The sequence below is a fragment of the Oncorhynchus clarkii genome, chromosome 12 (assembly GCF_045791955.1).
Source record: "Oncorhynchus clarkii lewisi isolate Uvic-CL-2024 chromosome 12, UVic_Ocla_1.0, whole genome shotgun sequence".
Lineage (NCBI taxonomy): Eukaryota > Metazoa > Chordata > Actinopteri > Salmoniformes > Salmonidae > Oncorhynchus > Oncorhynchus clarkii.
The window spans coordinates 86,328,600-86,347,828 of record NC_092158.1 but is presented as its reverse complement, the minus strand read 5'-3'; the positions used below and the strand labels follow the sequence as shown (position 1 = coordinate 86,347,828).

The following is a 19,229-nucleotide window of genomic DNA, read 5'->3' as shown; positions in this document are numbered from 1 at the left end:
TCCTCCCATGACAACATGTACAAAACGTAAGCCCAACACTGTTCTCCTCCCATGACTACATGTACAAAACATAAACCCATCACTGTTCTCCTCCCATGACTACATGTACAAAACGTAAACACAACACTGTTCTCCTCCCATGACTACATGTACAAAACGTAAACCCGACACGGTTCTCCTCCCATGACTACATGTACAAAACGTAAACCCAACACGGTTCTCCTCCCATGACTACATGTACAAAACGTAAACCCAACACGGTTCTCCTCCCATGACTACATGTACAAAACGTAAACCCAACACGGTTCTCCTCCCATGACTACATGTACAAAACGTAAACCCAACACGGTTCTCCTCCCATGACTACATGTACAAAACGTAAACCCAACACGGTTCTCCTCCCATGACTACATGTGCAAAACGTAAACCCAACATTGCAGGACGCTTCACAACTTCATAAGACTCCTGATCTAAAAGCTAGATGGCATTGTCAAAACACAAGATTATCAAGGACACAATCATAGTAACACTATAAGCAGTCCATTCATAGAGTATGTCTTCTCACCTGGACCCATGAGGGGTGGTCTGCTGTGTGGTGGAGGCGCAGTCTGGTGAGGCATGGCTGTGTCCATGGGCCCACTGCTCTGGCCTGGGCCCTGGGGGTTGTGGCCCCCATGGCTCTGGAGGGGTGGTGGGGGGCCGTGGTAGGTGTGATGTGGTGGGTGGTTGTTGTTGTTTCCAGGGGGGCATGCGGGGGCGTTCCCTGGGGGTCTACCTTGGGGTGGCCCTCCTCCCCCAGGGTTGTTCTTGTCCCAGAGGTTGACCGTCTTGTTGTAGGCGCCCGGGTCGCCCCAAGCCGAGGTGCCGTCGTCAATCTCCATCTTGCGTCGGATGGAGGGTGGGGAAGGTTCCTCCCACCCTGTGGGCTCTCCTCCTGAGGGGTCCTGCTTGCTCCCTCCTCCTCCCCCGTTGCCCTCCCGGCCTGATACACTGGGCTTCACGGGGCCAGGGCCTCCCCAGGATCCCATGCTCCCTTCTCCACCTCCTGCCCCGCCCATGCTCCCTCTAACTCCTCCGCTATTGCCGTTGGAGCTCTCCTGGGGCTTGCCGCCCCATCCTTGGGCAGGGCAACTTGGGCGCTGCTGGGCCATCGCTGGCTCCCCCCAGCCTCCACCAACATTTCCCCCCATCCCCGGACCAGGTTTTCCCCAGCCTCGGTTGCTCTCTTTCCAGCCTCCTGCTCCTTCTCCCTCCCAGGGAGGGTTGGTGGTGGGACTGCTCTTCTTGCCATCTGCAGGCTCTCTCCAGTCCCCCCCTCCTCCATTGCCCCCTCCTCCAGCGCTGTTGCCCCAGCCGCTGTGGGGCGGCTTGGGCCCATCTCCCCAGCCCTGGGGCTTGGGGGCCTTGCCGTGGGAACCATCCCAGCTTGGGGACTTTTCCTCTGGAGCACCCCAGGACTGGCTCCCAGCTTTGGGCATGTTGGGGCCTGACCCGGGGCCTCCTGGTGGGGGGTTCCCCCAGCCCCCAGGACCGTTGGGGGGATTCTTGCTGCTCGGTGGTTCACCCCAGCCAGAGCCGGGTTGGCTGGCTGGAGGCTTGGAACCACCCCAGCCAGGGGCAGCCTGAGGACCAGGCCCGGGACCCTCGCTCTTGGGGTCAGCCCGATGAGGGGGTCCGTGGCTGGGGTTGGAGGGCCCTTGGGCTGTCTCGGTGGGAGTGTTGGGGCCGGAGCCTCCCCAAGAGTCCGTCCCGGCAGCATCTGCCTTTCGTTGGGTGCGTGCCGCCTCCTCCATGTCCCAGGACGTGTGCTGGCGGACGGGGGTCTGGCCCCAGCCTGTGTTGCACAGCACCCTGGGGTCCAGGTCAGGGGCTGGGAGCAGGGGGGCAGGCTCATCCCTGGACGACCGGTCCTGTCGGAGGGAGTGTCCCTCTCCATCCATGCCCTCGCTGCTGCCCTCGCTGGCCGCCGTGGTGCTAGGGGCTCGGGTGCTCCAGGATCTGGCCTGCTGGGGAGGAGAGCTGGGGGCGTCCCAGCCCCCCTGGACCTCGCCAGAATGCTGCTTCCCCCAGGCGTCTCTGCTGCTCTGGCCTCCCCAGCCTCCAGAGGTTCCACCACCACTGCTTCCATGGCTCCCCCAGCCCCCGGCCCCAGAGTCCCAGCCCGAAGGCTCCGCGGAGGAGGCGACTGACTTGGAGTCTCCATTGTTGCCCCAGACGGAGCTGCCATCCTCTCCATTGACCAGCTGGGAAGCTCCAGGAGGAGGCTGGCCCAGGGAGCCCATACCTCCGGAGGGGCCACTCCAGCCGGACACGCTGTGGATAGGGGGCTCCTGTTGCTTGCTAGTATGATTTGGTCCGTCAGTGTTAAGGTTCTGAGGTTCTGAGCTGAAAGACACATTCGTGGATGAGGATGGGTGTGGCTCAGATGATTCTCCCCAGGAGTTGCCTCCCCCAACCGGAAGGTTGCCGTTGGTGCCGCCCACCATGGATCCTCCTCTGATGCCGTTCCCCTGGGCGTGAGAGGTGCCTGGCGGGTTGCAGAGGTTTGGAGGGGGTTGAGAAGAAGGGGGTTGATTGGGGTTGGCTCCCCCTGAGCTGCTTGCCCCCGCTCCTCCGCCCCCGTCGTGCCCCAGAACGGGCCAGGCCGAGGGGTTGGCATTGGGGTTCAGGTTCAAGTTGGAGGTGGTGGAGGAAGAGGAGCCCCAACCCCTGCCTCCTCCTCCTCCCATTGGGCCATCACTCTTCCCCTCCCCACCCCCGACAGAGGAGGACTGAGGAGGGCCATGGGGGGAGGGACCGGGACCAGATCCCCAGCCCCGATTGGCTGCTCCTTGGCTGGAGGCCATGCCGACCGTGCCTGCCCCAGGGTGATTGGCTGAGCTGCCGGGCCCAGAGCTGGCTCCTTTGCTGCTGGGGTAGTTGGCAGGAAAGTGGCCTATCTGGCCGTTGGCCCCCGTGGCCATGCTCATACTGCTGCTGCTGCTGCTGGCCGGGTCAGTGTCCGAGGGGCATCCTCCTGCAGGGCCCTGGCTCTGGCTGCTGCGGGAAATGGAGGGCCAGGCCTCGGTGTCGCTCTCGTCGATGATCACTGTATCCCAGCCACTGTGATTGGCCGACGCTGAGGCGGAAGTGGCACTCCGATTGGCTGGCTGGTGTCCCCAATGGGGATTCTCATAATGGGCTCCCGGGCCACTCTGTGGGGGCAGCTCTGTTGGATGAGAGAGGATGGAGAGAAAGAGAGGATGGAGGGAGAGAGAGGGAGAAAGGGACAAGGTTAGTATGTCTTCATACCTAGAAGATAACATGACAACAGTTGGCATCTAAACATATGCCAAGAGTGTGCAGAGCTGTCCTCAAGGCAAAGGGTGGCTACTTTGAAGAATCTCAAATGTAACATATATTTTGATTTGTTTAACACTTTTTTGGTTACTACATGATTCCATATGTGTCATTTCATAGTTTATGTCTTCACTATTATTTTACAAAGTAGAAATTAGTAAAAATAAAGAAAAACCTTTGAATGAGTAAGTGTTGAAAACTTTTGACCGGTAGTGTATATGCCAAAATGTTCCCAAACTGGAGATTTAACCGATGATGGAGGACCCTTCAATTCTGGCTTCTGGAGCCCACCAGTCCCCATCTACACAGTTCCCGGCTGCGCCTCACAAAAGGATAGTTTTAAAATCAGCCAGTTAAGATTAGAATTTCGATTACAACGTGCGCATAGGCTGTACTTGTTTTAATAGCCTACAATGTTTATTCAGCTCAAATTTACTCACGAGGCGATGGCATACAACTCAGTGTAGGTATAGGCTAGTGTTTTTATTGGTTTTCTGTATTCATTTCAGGTTCACAGTACTGACCGAACCGAGGTCCCCGTACAGAACAGTTTGGTGCGAATACGCCACTGCGTATAACTAACTATAAGTTAAGTAAAACTATAAGATGTCATTTGGTTTGCTAACTTGTTAGCTAAGTGGCTCGATGTTAAGATCAAGCTTCTTGGTTACAGCAGAGACATTCAATCCCCTCCTGGATCAAGAACCCGGTTGCCTAAATGATTTTGTGTGTCATTATTTTGATAACTAAATAGCTCCCCCTTGTGTGCACTTCTGGTAATACAGTATACCCCGGTATGGTACAGTATGACAATCTGTCTACTGTCCAACCCTGGTTGAAATGTTGTGGGAGTTCTGTTTATTCTGCATATTTCCAAATACCCCGGTATACAGTATTAACGGTATATCGCCCAAGCCTAGTAATCGCAACAGCTTTACCCTAGTTGCAGCCATCTTGGAATAAAGTGGGAGGCCTAGGTGGAGTCCACCGTCAGATCCGAAGACACCCATCCTCAGTCCTAACCCTTGACCCCTTGAGTCCTGCAGTTCAGCCTCAGTCTGGTCCTGACACCAGCTTCACAAACATTTGGCTCGACTGATAACCACTCTGCCCTGGAGTGTATTCGATTAGGTGAAACACTTTACATTTGTTCCGGCATCATTGTGATGTGTACAGCTGATATGACAAACACAAGTACCTAAACTACACAATACAACATTTATATCTGAATGTTTCGTAACGTTGCACCCCTGCTGTACAGAAGATTGCCTCCCAGTCCCCTCAAATCTCTCTACTGCCTCTACTCCTCAAACCCAAACAGTAGGATTTCTTTCTCTTCCAATAAAGAAACCACTGCTGAGAGAGGCTTGGGTAACAACAGTTCTAGAACTATCCCCTGAAGCAGCTTGGTGCATAAGAAGTGAGTCAGTCCAAAAGCCGTGGTAATCACTCTGCCTCCGCGTCAGTTCCCTCTCGTTGTTTTGGGTGTGCCTCCACATGCATGTGTGAGCGGAACGGACTGCACACACACAGCGTCTGCTTTTGTCTGATCTTTAAATGGGGAGAGATGCTGTTTGTCTGCAAGCTTTTGCTGGCTGTCTGTCTCTCACTCTCTGCAGAGCTTAGGCTTCTTCCAATGATTATATACAAATGGAAAAACAGAAAGAGAGGGAAGGAGAAAAGGACAGTGTCTCAGACACAGCGGTGTGGTTTCTGTGGTGTAGTACAGGACGCCATTTTATCAAATCTGAACCAGAGCCAAAAACGCTCAGAGCTACAGTCTGTATCTGTTTCTCTCTCTCTCTTCCTGCAGCACGGTCGCTTCTCTGAAAAAACACACTAAAACTATCCTCATGAAGATATTCATCAGAATGTCATCTGTCGCTGCTGGATGTTTTCCGTTGCAAAATCGTACTTATCTTAGTACTTGCATGCATTTAAAGGCAATCGCGCACTACAATGCACAATGCAGTGAAAGACGCCCAGTGAATAAAGAGAAAGAGAGGGGGGATCACGGGCGAAAAGCAGGAACAATACCTGAGGAGAGGTACCTTCCGACCATGGTGAGCGAGCGCTACGTTTGGAGCGAAGCGGTGGCGGCGCAGGCGGCCATCCCCGTGTGTCTCTAGTCTCAATATGTCTGCTCGGCTCGCCAGGGCTTTCAGAGGCTCATTTTTGAAATACTGCCAAGAAGCTGCGAGCTCTCGCGGCATGAGAGAAAGACACACACCCTCCCCCCTCTGCTCTGCTCCAGCCTGCTTTGGCTTGGCTAGAGCCATCCTGCCCCTCTCTCTTTCTCTCTGGCTTTATTTAGAACTCCGCTCTATTCCTATCCATGGAGAGAGGATATTCTCTCTCTCAGAGAGAGTAGGGGCAGGCGTAGAGGGTTATGGTTAAAGCCGAGAGCATTTCATTGTGCACTCAATCCGCTCGCTCACGAGAGAGAAAAAACTAAACAAAAGGGAGATTCCTTTTTGCTGCCTCCCTCCCTCCCGCTTTCATGCTTTTGGAGTCGTCACTAAATGTTTAGCCAGGACCACTCCATTTACAATGAGCACAGCCTGGCCACAATGGGAGCCTCTCCAAAAGCAGAAGAGAGGAAGAGTTTTTGCTGCATCGTTGAGTGTTCAGGAATGACACTCAAATGTGCACACACATACGCAGGAAAACATACATGTTCACCCGCACACTCAGACAATAACACGCATCGACACATGCAGGGATGCAGACACATTCTATGCACATATGCATCCAGATACATATGCATGTACACATATCATATGCATGTGTGTGTACACACACACACACACACCCCTCCTGCTTCACAATGATTTCCTATAGTATGCTGGCAGATGACGCAAAAACTGCTGTTGTGTGACGTCCCAAACAGAGACAGACTAGTCTGCAGCGGGACTACACAGCACATACCAGAGCAGCTCCCTGGAACGCAAAACAGACACAGTTTGTCCCAGAGAAACACTACCACTTCAACGGCTGCATGGAAAACAGCATAAACACATGAAATGAAGCTCACATGGAGGTGGGCAGGAGGCCAAGAAGAGCTAAACATCTGTCTTTACACAGTGAGGTCTGGAGTGACGGAGTGAGGGAGAGAGAGATAGAGGGAGGGAGGGAGGGAGGAGAGAGATAGAGGAGGAAAGGGAAAGCATGGCAAAGACAGGGAGAAGAAGAGAGAAAATTAGGTAGAGAGACAGCAGAGAGGAGGGGTTAGAGAAAAAGAGAGCTAAACAGAGGAGGAGGGGCAGGCCGCTACCGGGCGCTAGCTAGAGGCAGGCCGCTACCGGGCGCTAGCTAGAGGCAGGCCGCTATCGGGCGCTAGCTAGAGGCAGGCCGCTATCGGGCGCTAGCTAGAGGCAGGCCGCTATCGGGCGCTAGCTAGAGGCAGGCCGCTATCGGGCGCTAGCTAGAGGCAGGCCGCTATCGGGCGCTAGCTAGAGGCTTGCAAAAGAGAAGCAGTAACAGCAGCAGCTCCTAAACTAACTGAAGGTGGGTATTGTTTACAAACAAACCTCTACTGCTCCAACACACAATACGTCCAAGTCCCACCAGAAGAACAGTGGTTCCTTATGTGTAAACCCAGGCCCCAGCCTTTTCCACTGTGTGTGTGGTGTGTGTCAACGTGCAGTGAGGTCATCAAAGACTCTCTGATTGGTGCTTTGTGTATAAATAATGCCCTTCATGTAAACTGTCTGGATGGCACTTACCCAAACCTCCAATCCACTACCTCGCTGCCGTTTCCCAGAAACGCGGACGGATGGTGAATTGCAATCTCAGCCTAGACATTGCTGTTGATAAGGTTTTTGTTTAGTAGTTTTTCCTTTCATTATGTTTCAACAAGTTGGGTTTGTAGGGTGAGAGAGTGTGAAAGTGAGGGAGATGAGGAGAGGAAGAGAGTGTGAAGGTGAGGGAGATAAGGAAGAGAGTGTGAAGGTGAGGGAGATAAGGAGAGGAAGAGAGTGTGAAAGAAAGTGAGAGCAGGAGGAGAGCTGGATAGTCACAGTCAGCACAGAGAATGAGAAAAAGTGGAAGAGAGAGTGAAGAAGAGATGGATGTGTTAGTCAGGTCTCAGCTGGGTTGGTCCAGGCATAATGAAGACCCCCGGGGGCAGGAGAGGAGAGGCTTGTAGAGAGAAAGACGGCTGCTCTTTCAATCCTTCCAACCAGACACACACTATTACTTACCATACACACACACTGCTGCACCCCCACCATCAAACCTCCTCTACCATTCCCATGATTAGCCTACAGTCTGATGACTATTGGCCCATAGAGAAACAATATTAGATGAAAACATGCTCAACTGAATTGTGTGATGTCCTGTCAACACACTCACCCCGAGTAAGGCACAAGCCCAGTATGCTATAAACAGATGTAACCCAGAAAAGCTGCAACTTCGAGTGGCAGACTTTATTCAACATCATCTTGATTATAGAAGAGCAACACACATTGGGTCTGAGACGAAAACAAAGCAGGCCATGCAAACACGGAGATTACCACAACAAACTGTAATGTGGGTAAATAACTGATAGTAGAAAATGGCAGCATTACATACAGCAGGGACGTCCTTGTATTGCTTTGACTACTATGAAGTAGAGATAGCTGGATGTTTGTCTCAGTTTGTTCAAGGCCACCGAGTCTTGTATTATTGACCATACCTTTTCTAATAGATTCAGTGGAGTACAATCTATAGATAGAAATCTGAAGAATAGTGCTGAGACAAAGGACTATTGACTAAGCCCCAGGTGGCACAGGCCTTCTAATAATAAAGTAACCACCATGCAAGTAGTGTGTGTGTGTGTGTGTGTGTGTGTGTGTGTAGCCCGTCACTGTACGGTTACAAAACATTTAGACGGGCAGAGGGGAGGGGGCAGTGTGAGGGAAGACAGATAAGGTCTTACACAACAACCTCCACTGTGTCCCTGTTCTCCTGTTGTGTGTGTATATGACGTCGTGACGTAAATCTGGCGACACCACTGGCGGCCATTGGGCCACAGAGAAGGCAAGCTGGGTCCTCAGCTCAACGAGAGGAGACACCAACAGACAGACTCTAGGATGGCAGCCTATCGCTGGGGTCCTACAGCTTCCAGTGTTATGCAGTTGTTTCAGCTTGCTCTTGATAAAATAAGAATCTGGTAGATGACTCCTACACTGTATAATTGTATCGAGTATCATTGGGATGGAGCTTAGTGCATAGGCGTTAATGCACAACAACCCTACTGCTAAAATATGTAAAGGTAACACTTCTATGAGTGCCGTTATGAGGACACAGACATACTTTAAAAAGCAATGCAAAACACCCTCATAAAAGCCAACTACAGATGTAGGATCTCAATTTGATCACCCTGTTGCAGGACAACAGATCAACCGCTACGAAAATGTGCATTAATTATAATCCATATTTCCTGTTGCTGCAAAACTATTTTCCTGCTGTAACAAACATCCTCAAATTAAGATACCTCGATTTTATTACATTCAGCCTTTTCTAAAATGGAATAAATCGTTTTTCCCTCATCAATCTACAGACAATACCCCATAATGACCAAGCAATTTTTATTTTATTTATTATTATTATTATTTTTAACATTTTTGATAATTTATAAAAAAAGTGAAAACTATCACATTTAAATTCACTACCGTTCAGAAGTTTGGGGTCACTTAGAAATGTACTTGTTTTTGAAAGAAAAGCACATTTGTCCATTAAAATAACATCAAATTTATCAGAAATACAGTGTAGATGTTGTTAATGTTGCAAATGACCATTGTTGCCGGAAACATAGGCGTATAGAGGCCCAATATCAGCAACCATCACTCCTGTGTTCCAATGGCACGTTGTGTTAGCTAATCCAAGTTTATAATTTTAAAATGCTAATTGATCATTAGAAAACCCTTTTGAAATTGTTAGCACAGCTGAAAACTGTTGTTCTGATTAAAGAAGCAATACAACTGGCCTTCTTTAGACTAGTTGAGAATCTGGAGCATCAGAATTTGTGGGTTCGATTACAGGCTCAAAATGGCTAGAAACAAAGACCTTTCTTCTGAAACTCATCAGTCTAAGGACATTTCTAAGTGACCCCAAACTTTTGAACGGTAGTGTTCGTATTCAGACCCTTTACTCCATACTTTGTTGAAGCACCTTTGGCAGTGGTTATAGCCTCGAGTCTTCTTGGGTATGATGCTACAAGCTTGGCACACATGTATTTGGTGAGTTTCTCCCATTCTTCTCTGCAGATCCTCTCAAGCTCTGTCAGGTTGGATGGGGAGTTTTGCTGCACAGCTATTTTTAGGTCTCTCCAAAGTAGAGGTTGACCAATTAATCAAAATGCCCGATTAATAAGGGCCGATTTCAAGTTTTCATAACAATTGGAAATCTGTATTTATGGACACCGATTTGGCCAAGTTTTATTTAAATTTTTTACACCTTTATTTAATCTTTATTTAACTAGGCAAGTCAGTTAAGAACACATTCTAATTTTCAATGACGGCCTAGGAATGGTGGGTTAACTGCCTTGTTCAGGGGCAGAACGACAGATTTTTACCTTGTCAGCTCGGGGATTCAATCTTGCAACCTTACAGTTACCTAGTCCAACGCTCTAACCACCTGCCTCATTGCACTCCACGAGGAGCCTGCCTGTTACGAGAATGCAGTATGCCAAGGTAAGTTGCTAGCTAGCAACTTATCTTATAAAAAAAAAATCAATCAATCATAATCACTAGTTAACTACACATGGTTGATATTACTAGTTAATCTAGCGTGTCCTGCGTTGCATATAATCGATGCGGTGCGTATTCACGAAAAAGGACTGTCCTAGCTCCTGTGTACCTAACCATAAACATCAATGCCTTTCTTAAAATCAATACACAGAAGTATATATTTTTAAACCTGCATATTTAGCTAAAAGAAATCCAGGTTAGCAGGCAATATTAACCAGGTGAAATTGTGTCACGTCTCTTGCTTTCATTGCACGCAGAGTCAGGGTATATGCAACAGTTTGGGCCACCTAATTTGCCAGAATTTTACGTAATTAGGACATAACATTGAAGGTTGTGCAATGTAACAGCAATATTTAGACTAATGGATGCCACCCGTTAGATAAAATACGGAACGGTTCCGTATTACACTGAAAGAATAAAAGTCTTGTTTTCGAGATGATAGTTTCCGGATTTGGCCATATTAATGACCTAAGGCTCGTATTTCTGTGTGTTATTATGTTATAATTAAGTCTATGATTTGATAGAGCAGTCTGACTGAGCGATGGTAGGCACCAGCAGGCTCGTAAGCATTCATTCGAACAGCACTTTTGTGGGTTTTGCCAGCAGCTCTTCGCAATGCTTCAATCATTGCGCTGTTTATGACTTCAAGCCTATCAACTCCCGAGATTAGGCTGGTGTAACCAATGTGAAATGGCTAGCTAGTTAGCGGGGTGCGCGCTAATAGCGTTTCAAACGTCACTCATTCTGAGACTTGGAGTAGTTATTCCCCTTGCTCTGCATGGGTAACGATGCTTGGAGGATGGCTGTTGTCAATGTGTTCCTGGTTCGAGCCCAGGTACGGGCGAGGATGAGAGATGGAAGCTATACTGTTACACTGGCAATACTAAAGTGCCTATAAGAACATCCAATAATCAAAGGTATATGAAATACAAATGGTATAGAGAGAAATAGTCCTATAATTCCTATAATAACTACAACCTAAAACCTCTTACCTGGGAATATTGAAGACTCATGTTAAAAGGAACCACCAGCTTTCATATGTTCTCATGTTCTGAGCAAGGAACTTAAACGTTGGCTTTCTTACATGGCACATATTGCACTTCTACTTTCTTCTCCAACACTTTTTGTTATTGCATTATTTAAACCAAATTGAACATGTCTCATTATTTATTTGAGGCTAAATTGATTTTATTGATCTATTAAGTTAAAATAAGTGTTCATTCAGTATTGTTGTAATTGTCATTATGACAAATAAATAAATAAATTGTCCGATTAATCGGTATCGGCTTTTTTTGGTCCCCCAATAAACGGTATCGGCATTGAAAAATCATAAATCGGTCGACCTCTACTCCAGAGATGTTCGATCGGGTTCAAGTCAGGGCTGTGGCTGGGCCACTCAAGGACATTCAGAGACTTGTCCCGAAGCCACTCCTGTATTGTCTTGGTTGTGTGCTTAGGGTTGTTGTCCTGTTGGAAGGTGAACCAGTCTGAGGTCCTGAGCGCTCTGGAGCAGGTTTTCGTCAAGGATCTTTGTACTTTTCTCCGTTCATCTTTCCCTCGATCCTGACTAGTCTCTAAGTCCCTACCGCTGAAAAACATCCCCAAAGCATGATTCTGCCACCACCATGCTTCACCGTAGAGATGGTGCCAGGTTTCCTCCAGACGTGACGCTTTGCATCAGCTTGGTTTCATCAGACCAGAGAGTCTAGTTTCTCATGGTCAGAGTCCTTTAGGCGCCTTCTGGCAAACTCCAAGCGTGCTGTCATGTGCCTTTTACTGAGTGGCTTCCGTCTGGCCCCTCTATCATAAAGGTCTAATTGGTGGAGTGCTGCAGAGATGGTTGTCCTTCTGGGTGGTTCTCCCATTTCCACAGAGGATCTCTGGAGCTCTGTCAGAGTGACCATCTGGTTCTTGGTCACTTCCCTGACAAAGGCCCTTCTCCCCCGATTGCTCAGATTGGCCGGGCGGCCAGCTCTAGGAATAGTATTGGTGGTTCCGAACTTCTTCAATTTAATAATGAGGAGGCCACTGTGTTCTTGGGGAACTTCAAATGCTAAAGAAATGTTTTGGTACCCTTCCCCAGATCTGTGCCTCGACACAATCCCGTCTCGGAGCTCTACAGACAATTCCTTCAACCTTGTTCTCTCTGATATGCACTGTACTTATAAGGTATCTATTTATTTTTAATACATTTTCAGAAATTTCTTTGAAACCTGTTTTAGTTTTGTCATTATGGGGTATTGTGTGTAAATTGATGATTTTTTTTTATTTAATCAATTTTAGAATAAGGTTGTAACGTAACAAAATGTGGGAAAAATCAAGAGTAGGAATACTTTCCGAATCCAAACATAACACCATTGATTGTGTGTAGGGCTGTGACGGTGTTGGAAGTTAAGGTTAGGGTCATTTGCCAAGTCAACCAGGATTAGAGCATAGACTTCACTATTACCATTACACTATCATCAATAGCATTTCAATTATTATTATTATTCAAGTTATTATTACCTCTAAATTAAGTCTAGTATTCCAATTAAGAAATGTCAGATTGTCAATACCAAAATGTGACAATTTAACACACAGGCTATCAGAATCAAAAGAAATGTGCAAATTTCAGTGTTTTGATACACTACGTTACTGGTTTGTGTGTCCATTTTGTTTCAATGTTACTGTTGTCTTAGACCTAAAAAGCCCTATGTAAAAAGGGGAGGTTACAATTCTGTTTGTACATGGATATGCTTCTTAATTAATAAACATATTTGGAACAACCCAATACACTTCACTATAATCATGGCATTTCATTATTATTATTTAGGTTATTACTTATAAATATTAAGAGAAGACCCCCACAATGAGAGAAATAATGTAGGCTAAGCGACTGAAAATAGGCCTTTTACAAGAATAAATCATGACAGGAGCATATGATTCTTATTAGATGGATTCCAGACAGGCAACTTCAGCAAACTTTCTGAGTGGACATATAGGCCAGTAGAGAGAGAGAATCAGCGAACTCACACACACCACTGTAAAAGGACCCGTCAATCAAAGCCACCAGTATGTCAGTCAAGAGCAAATATTTCTCCCTTCCTTAAAACATATTAAAAAACCTAGGCCTACCATAGGCTTTCTGAAAGTAGGCTATAAGATCATGAATTGGCAAGGAAAGTATGAAGAGGAGAAACAGATGTGATTGTCATACTATCATTAAAATAGCAGCAAATAAAAAGGCTAAATGTCCATAGCCTATTTATCAGCGTTGATTAGTCTATAAAATTAAGAAACGATTCTGTATCAAACTATACCATGCCAGGTTGGAGAGGACGGGCACATTATAGGCCTCAGAGCCAGAACAACCTTGTCGACTGCTGTTGAATAATGAATAAATAGTCAGACACATCCAACCTTTTTAAAAAGATAAGAGTTATTCATCTACTAGCAGGGAATGATAAGGTGCAGTGTAGGCTAGAAGAACACCAGCGCTTCTACACCCCTGTGCATCGAGAGGTTGAGCTGCTGGAGCATCAAACAACCGTTGGAAAGAGGAGACGTAGACAGTTTAATAGACTAAGTCAGCAAAACAATTGCTTATAGTCATTAGTAAATACTCCCGCTATTAAGCCAAGTTGATCTACCTTATATCATCTTAAATATTTCCCCCCAAAATGATTGTATGCCTATTTACATGGTTGACCGTTATTGATTTTATTTTATTTGACATATTTCATCCATAACTGTCAGTTACAGGGTTATTCAATTACCGTCACAGACGTATTTATGTGCATTTTACACTGACTGTTCTTTCTGATGCATTTGGAGCGGCAGGGTAGCCTAGTGGTTAGCGCGTTGGACTAGTAACCGGAAGGTTGCAAGTTCAAATCCCCGAGCTGTCGTTCTGCCCCTGAACAGGCAGTTAACCCACTGACTTGCCTGGTTTAATAAAGGTAAAATAAAATTAAAATAAATGTGTAATAATTTGGGGTAGGTGCAACATAAGACAAAAAAATGACAAGGTTTGAGTGAGAGGACTAACTGGTGTCTCCAAGAGCCCACACCTCTCTAAAGCCTGCACAGTAAGTCATTTCAATGCACTTTTATGACTGAAAGAAGAGTCTTCAACAAAAAGGTGCATTTTGTTTTTAGCTCTCCTAGCTGTGCTGTTGAGGAACAAGCACACTTGGTGTTTTGTTTGGAATACAGGCCTGCATCCCTGCCATCACACAATTACAGTTGTTGTTTACGTGATCCAAGGCAGTTCATAATGTTGGTGAACATAAGTGCATTCAGATGCGTGGTCTGTGGCAAATGTTGTCCACAATACAACAAACACAGGCTCATTGTGTTCAGGATAACCCAGGGTAAAACACCAGGTCATCTTGTAACTGTACATCAAATACAGCGATCATAAATGTTGACACTGACATGGACATGGACATGTGTTGACACTGACATGGACATGGAAATGTGTTGACACTGTATATTCCATTCGTTTTATGATATGGAAGTGTGAAGTGCACATTTGGACTCCTGGGTGTTTGGCTTGCTTGTATGACATCAGTGGTATTTATTATAATCCTTAATGTCTCATCTTTCAAAAGTACTGTACAATGAGTCCTCTTAATTTACTCAGACAACAAAACAATGCTGGAGGGATGGGGGAAACTTAACCCACTGTTCCTGGGCCGTCATTGAAAATAAGAATTTGTTCTTAACGGACTTGCCTAGTTCAATAAAGGTAAAATAAAAATACGCTATTGTCCGGTTGAAATATTATCGATTATTTAGACAATTGACAACATGAGGATAAATTATAAACATCGTTTGACATGTTGAGGAACTTTACCGGTACAATTAGGATGTATTCGTCTGCATGTTTTGACCGCCTCGGAGCCAGTGGATTACTGAACAAAACGCACCAACAAAACAGAGTTTTTGGGATATAGAGGGACTTTATCGAACAAAACAAATATTCATTGTGTAGCTGGGACTCTTGTGAGTGCAACCATATGAAGACCTTCAAAGGCAAGTGATTCGTTTTTTTCACTATTTCTGACTTTTGTAATTCCTTTACTTGGTTGTAAAATGTTAGTATGGAGGTGCTGTCCTCACATAACAGCATCGTTTGCTTTCGCCGAAAAGCCTTTTGGAAATCTGACATGTTGGCTGGATTCACAACACGTGTAGCTTTAATTTGGTATCTTGCATGTGTGATTTAATGAAAGTTTGATTTTTATAGTAATTTATTTGAATTTGGCGCTCTGCATTTTCTCTGGCTTTTGGCCAGGTGGGACCCTAGCATCCCACATATCCCAGAGAGGTTAACAAGAAGTTCATCTTTAAGCCGATGTGTAACACGTGTATTTTTTATGAATGTTTATTATGACTAGATCTGTATTTTGAATTTGGCGCTCTGCAATTTCAGCGGATTTTGTCCATGTGGGTCGCTAGTGGAACGCCTGCGCCAGAAAGATTAAAGAGAGAGCGGGTGGGAGGGAGCATGCGTAGGAGCTGTACGACTCTGTATGCTACGTGTCTGTACTGTAGTGTAGCGTGTCAGAGGAGATAGAGCTGTATGCTGGTCCAGCACCATCTTGCGGCCCTACAGTGTCTCCCTGGCCTATCCCAGCATCCCAGAGAAAGAGAGACAGAGAGCGCGCGAGTGAGCAGAGAAGTCTGCCAAAGGAGTGAAGTGAATCATGAGCTTTTACCGTAAGGCATGAGTCACCCAGCCCACAGACCTAGGCCTCTCGCTCTCTCATTTCACTCAGATGTCCTTGCTCTCCACCCCCCCACTTCGCTCTCTTCAACTCTCTATAACTACTTTATTTAACCAGATAAGTCAATTGAGAAACAATTGTCATTTACAATAACGACCTGGCCAAGAGGCATAACATTGCAAGAGTTTACAGGACAACACACAATACCACTAAAAATAAATAAAAACACCTCTCAGTCCACCTCTCTGACCTGCACTCTCTCCCCTCTCACCAATTATTTCTCCTTCTCTCCCTCTTTCCTTCTCTACCCTGCTCTGTGCCAGATCAGTCCCACTCAGGCCCTGCCAGGTCTTCATCGCTCCACCATTACAGGAAATAGCTCTGGTCAGCACAACTCAAAGCTATTCAGACAGTACTAACACACAACAGAACTCTTTCAGAGACTCCCCCTAACCAGCAAACAAGAAAAACAAGTGCCAAAAATGTTACATTTTCAGAAACAGGAAATGAAGGACAAACATGAAATCTTCACAGGAAATGTATCTAGACTACAAACTATCAAATATCTGACCTGCTGAATCACTGAACGTTTGAAACACTACACACAGACCAGTTTTTCCCGGATCAAAATGGGGCTTAGGTGGTGGGCGTGGCCAAACAAAACATTTAGAGGCCCTCCTGTTGGCCGCAGTGACAAAATGTAACTGTTTTAATGCCAATCTTCTGCAATTCTACACATTTAGCCATGACGCTTAGAGACAAAAATTATATTTTAAAGCACATTTCCTGCAATTCTACACATTTTGCCATGGTTTACACTAATCGGAGTGACTCAACATTATAACAAAGTCAATGGGGGCCTCATGCCATAACAAACATACTCCTGAAGGCATCATTTTTACATTTTAGATTCTCCCTGACTGTCTAGCTTTTATTTTGTTCCATAGGTCCATTATCTTTTGGGTATACCTCACATTTTGTTTAAGTTTACACTGAAAAGGTTTTTCCATTCCGAACATTATTTGCAAATATATATATATATATATATATATTTTTACTGTTTGGACACAGGCGGTACGAAAATATAAAAACTTGGGCGGTAGTGTTGTCACGATACCAGAATTTTGACTTCAATACAGATACCAGGTTTAGCATCAAAATACTCGATTCAGTCACATCAAAAAAAGAAGACATGTTAGCCAAAGTCCCAGAATGACACTGGATCCAGACAGATAAACTCAGCTACTGCTCTGTTGGGCATCTTTAGAGTTTAATATTTTTCAGAGACAGCCATGTATGCATAATCCAGCGTTTCCCAAACTCGGTCTTCGGTACCCCAAGGGGTGCAAGTTTTTATTTTTGTATCTCTATTGATAATCTGGGTAAATCATGTGGCCTAGGCCTATTCACAATATAGGTGAATGCATATTCAATAGTGTTTGCATGCATTATTTAGCATGTTGGCTGATTTTCATGGGGCTACAGAAGACAAATGATCAGTTTCCCTTCTATTTGGGCCTTATTTTCTTGTACTGATCAACAAAATGTGCATAGAAGTAAGTTATTTTATAAAAGTGTGCGCTTTTAACCAGTAATGACATCATTCATGAGGCAAGAAGGGGGAGGCCAGTCAAAGCCATATTCACATGCACACACAGTCAGTTTGCAGAGGCAACAGAATATTTTGGAGAGACCGAATAAGTGAATTAATAAAGTTTGGTTGGCAATCATCTTTGTAATCAGCATATTTTGCTTTATAGTTTGCATATTATCACAAACAAAGAACTAGGGTAGTGAATAGATGTTCCAGTAGTTGCTCCACTAAAAGTTTTGTGATGATGCTGCGGGACTTAGAGGTTATTTGTGGTTTAGTACGGTACCCTGCATCACTACTGCATTGCTCCAGACCAGCGCAAGGCAAAGTTACAAAGTTATATTCTCACAGATATATCATTAACCCTGTTATTAGCAGGACAATATAAACTCAGCAAAAAAATAAATGTCCCGTTTTCAGGACCCTGTATTTCAAAGATAATTTGTAAAATCCAAATAACTTCACAGATCTTCATTGTAAAGGGTTTAAACACTGTTTTCTGTGCTTGTTCAATGAACCATAAACAATTAATGAACATGCACCTGTGGTAGTTAAGACACTAACAGCTTACAGACGGTAGGCAACTAAAGGTCACAGTTATGAAAACTTAGTAGAAAGGCCTCTTTAGTGTGCCGACTCTGAAAAACACCAAAAGAAAGATGCCCAGGGTCCCTTCTCATCTGAGTGAACGTGCCTTAGGCATGCTGCAAGGAGGCATGAGGACTGCAGATGTGGCCAGGGTAATAAATTGCAATGTCCGTACTGTGAGACGCCCAAGACGGCGCTACAGGGAGACAGGACGGACTGCGGATCATCCTCGCAGTGGCAGACCACGTGTAACAACACCTGCACAGGATCGGTACATCCGAACATCACACCTGTGGGACAGGTACAGGATGACGACAACAACAAGTTACACCAGGAACTCACAATCCCTCCATCAGTGCTCAGACTGTCCGCAATAGGCTGAGAGGCTGGACTGAGGGCTTGTAGGCCTGTTGTAAGTTAGGTCCTCACCAGACATCATCAGTCAACAATGTCGCCTATGAGCACAAACCCCCCCGTCGCTGGACCAGACAGGACTGGCAAAAAGTGCTCTTCACTGACGAGTCACGGTTTTGTCTCACCAGAGATGATGGTCGGATTTGCGTTTATCGTCGAAGGAATGAGCATTACACTGAGGCCTGTACTCTGGAGCGGGATCGATTTGGAGGTGGAGGGTCCGTCATGGTCTAGGGCGGTGAGTCACAGCATCCTTAGACTGAGCTTGTTGTCATTGCAGGCAATCTCAACGCTGTGCGTTACAGGGAAGACATCCTCCTCCCTCATGTGGTACCCTTCCTGCAGGCTCATCCTGACATGACCCTCCAGCATGACAATGCCACCAGCCGTACTCTTAGTTCTGTGCGTGATTTCCTGCAAGACAGGAATGTCAGTGTTCTGCCATGGCCAGCGAAGAGCCCGGATCTCAATCCCATTGAGCACGTCTGGGACCTGTTGCATCTGAGGGTGAGGGCTAGGGCCATTCCCCCCAGAAATGTCAGGGAACTTGCAGGTGCCTTGGTGGAAGAGTGGAGTAACATCTCACAGCAAGAACTGGCAAATGTGGTGCAGTCCATGAGGAGGAGATGCACTGCAGTTTTTAATGCAGCTGATGGCCACACCAGATACTGACTGTTACTTTTGATTTTGACCCCCCCTTTGTTTAGGGGCACATTCTATTTCTGTTAGTCACATGTCTGTGGAACTTGTTCATTTTATGTCTCAGTTGTTGAATCTTATGTTCATACAAATATTTACATATGTTAAGTTTGCTGAAAATAAAATGCAGTTGACAGTGAGAGGACGTTTCTT

At 46.0% G+C, this 19,229-nt stretch overlaps 1 pseudogene; it reads right to left on the bottom strand.

The window, feature by feature from the left end:
* The window catches only part of LOC139421568 (trinucleotide repeat-containing gene 6C protein-like), a 70,775-nt pseudogene that overhangs the window by 24,567 nt on the left and 26,979 nt on the right, over window positions 1-19,229 (bottom strand).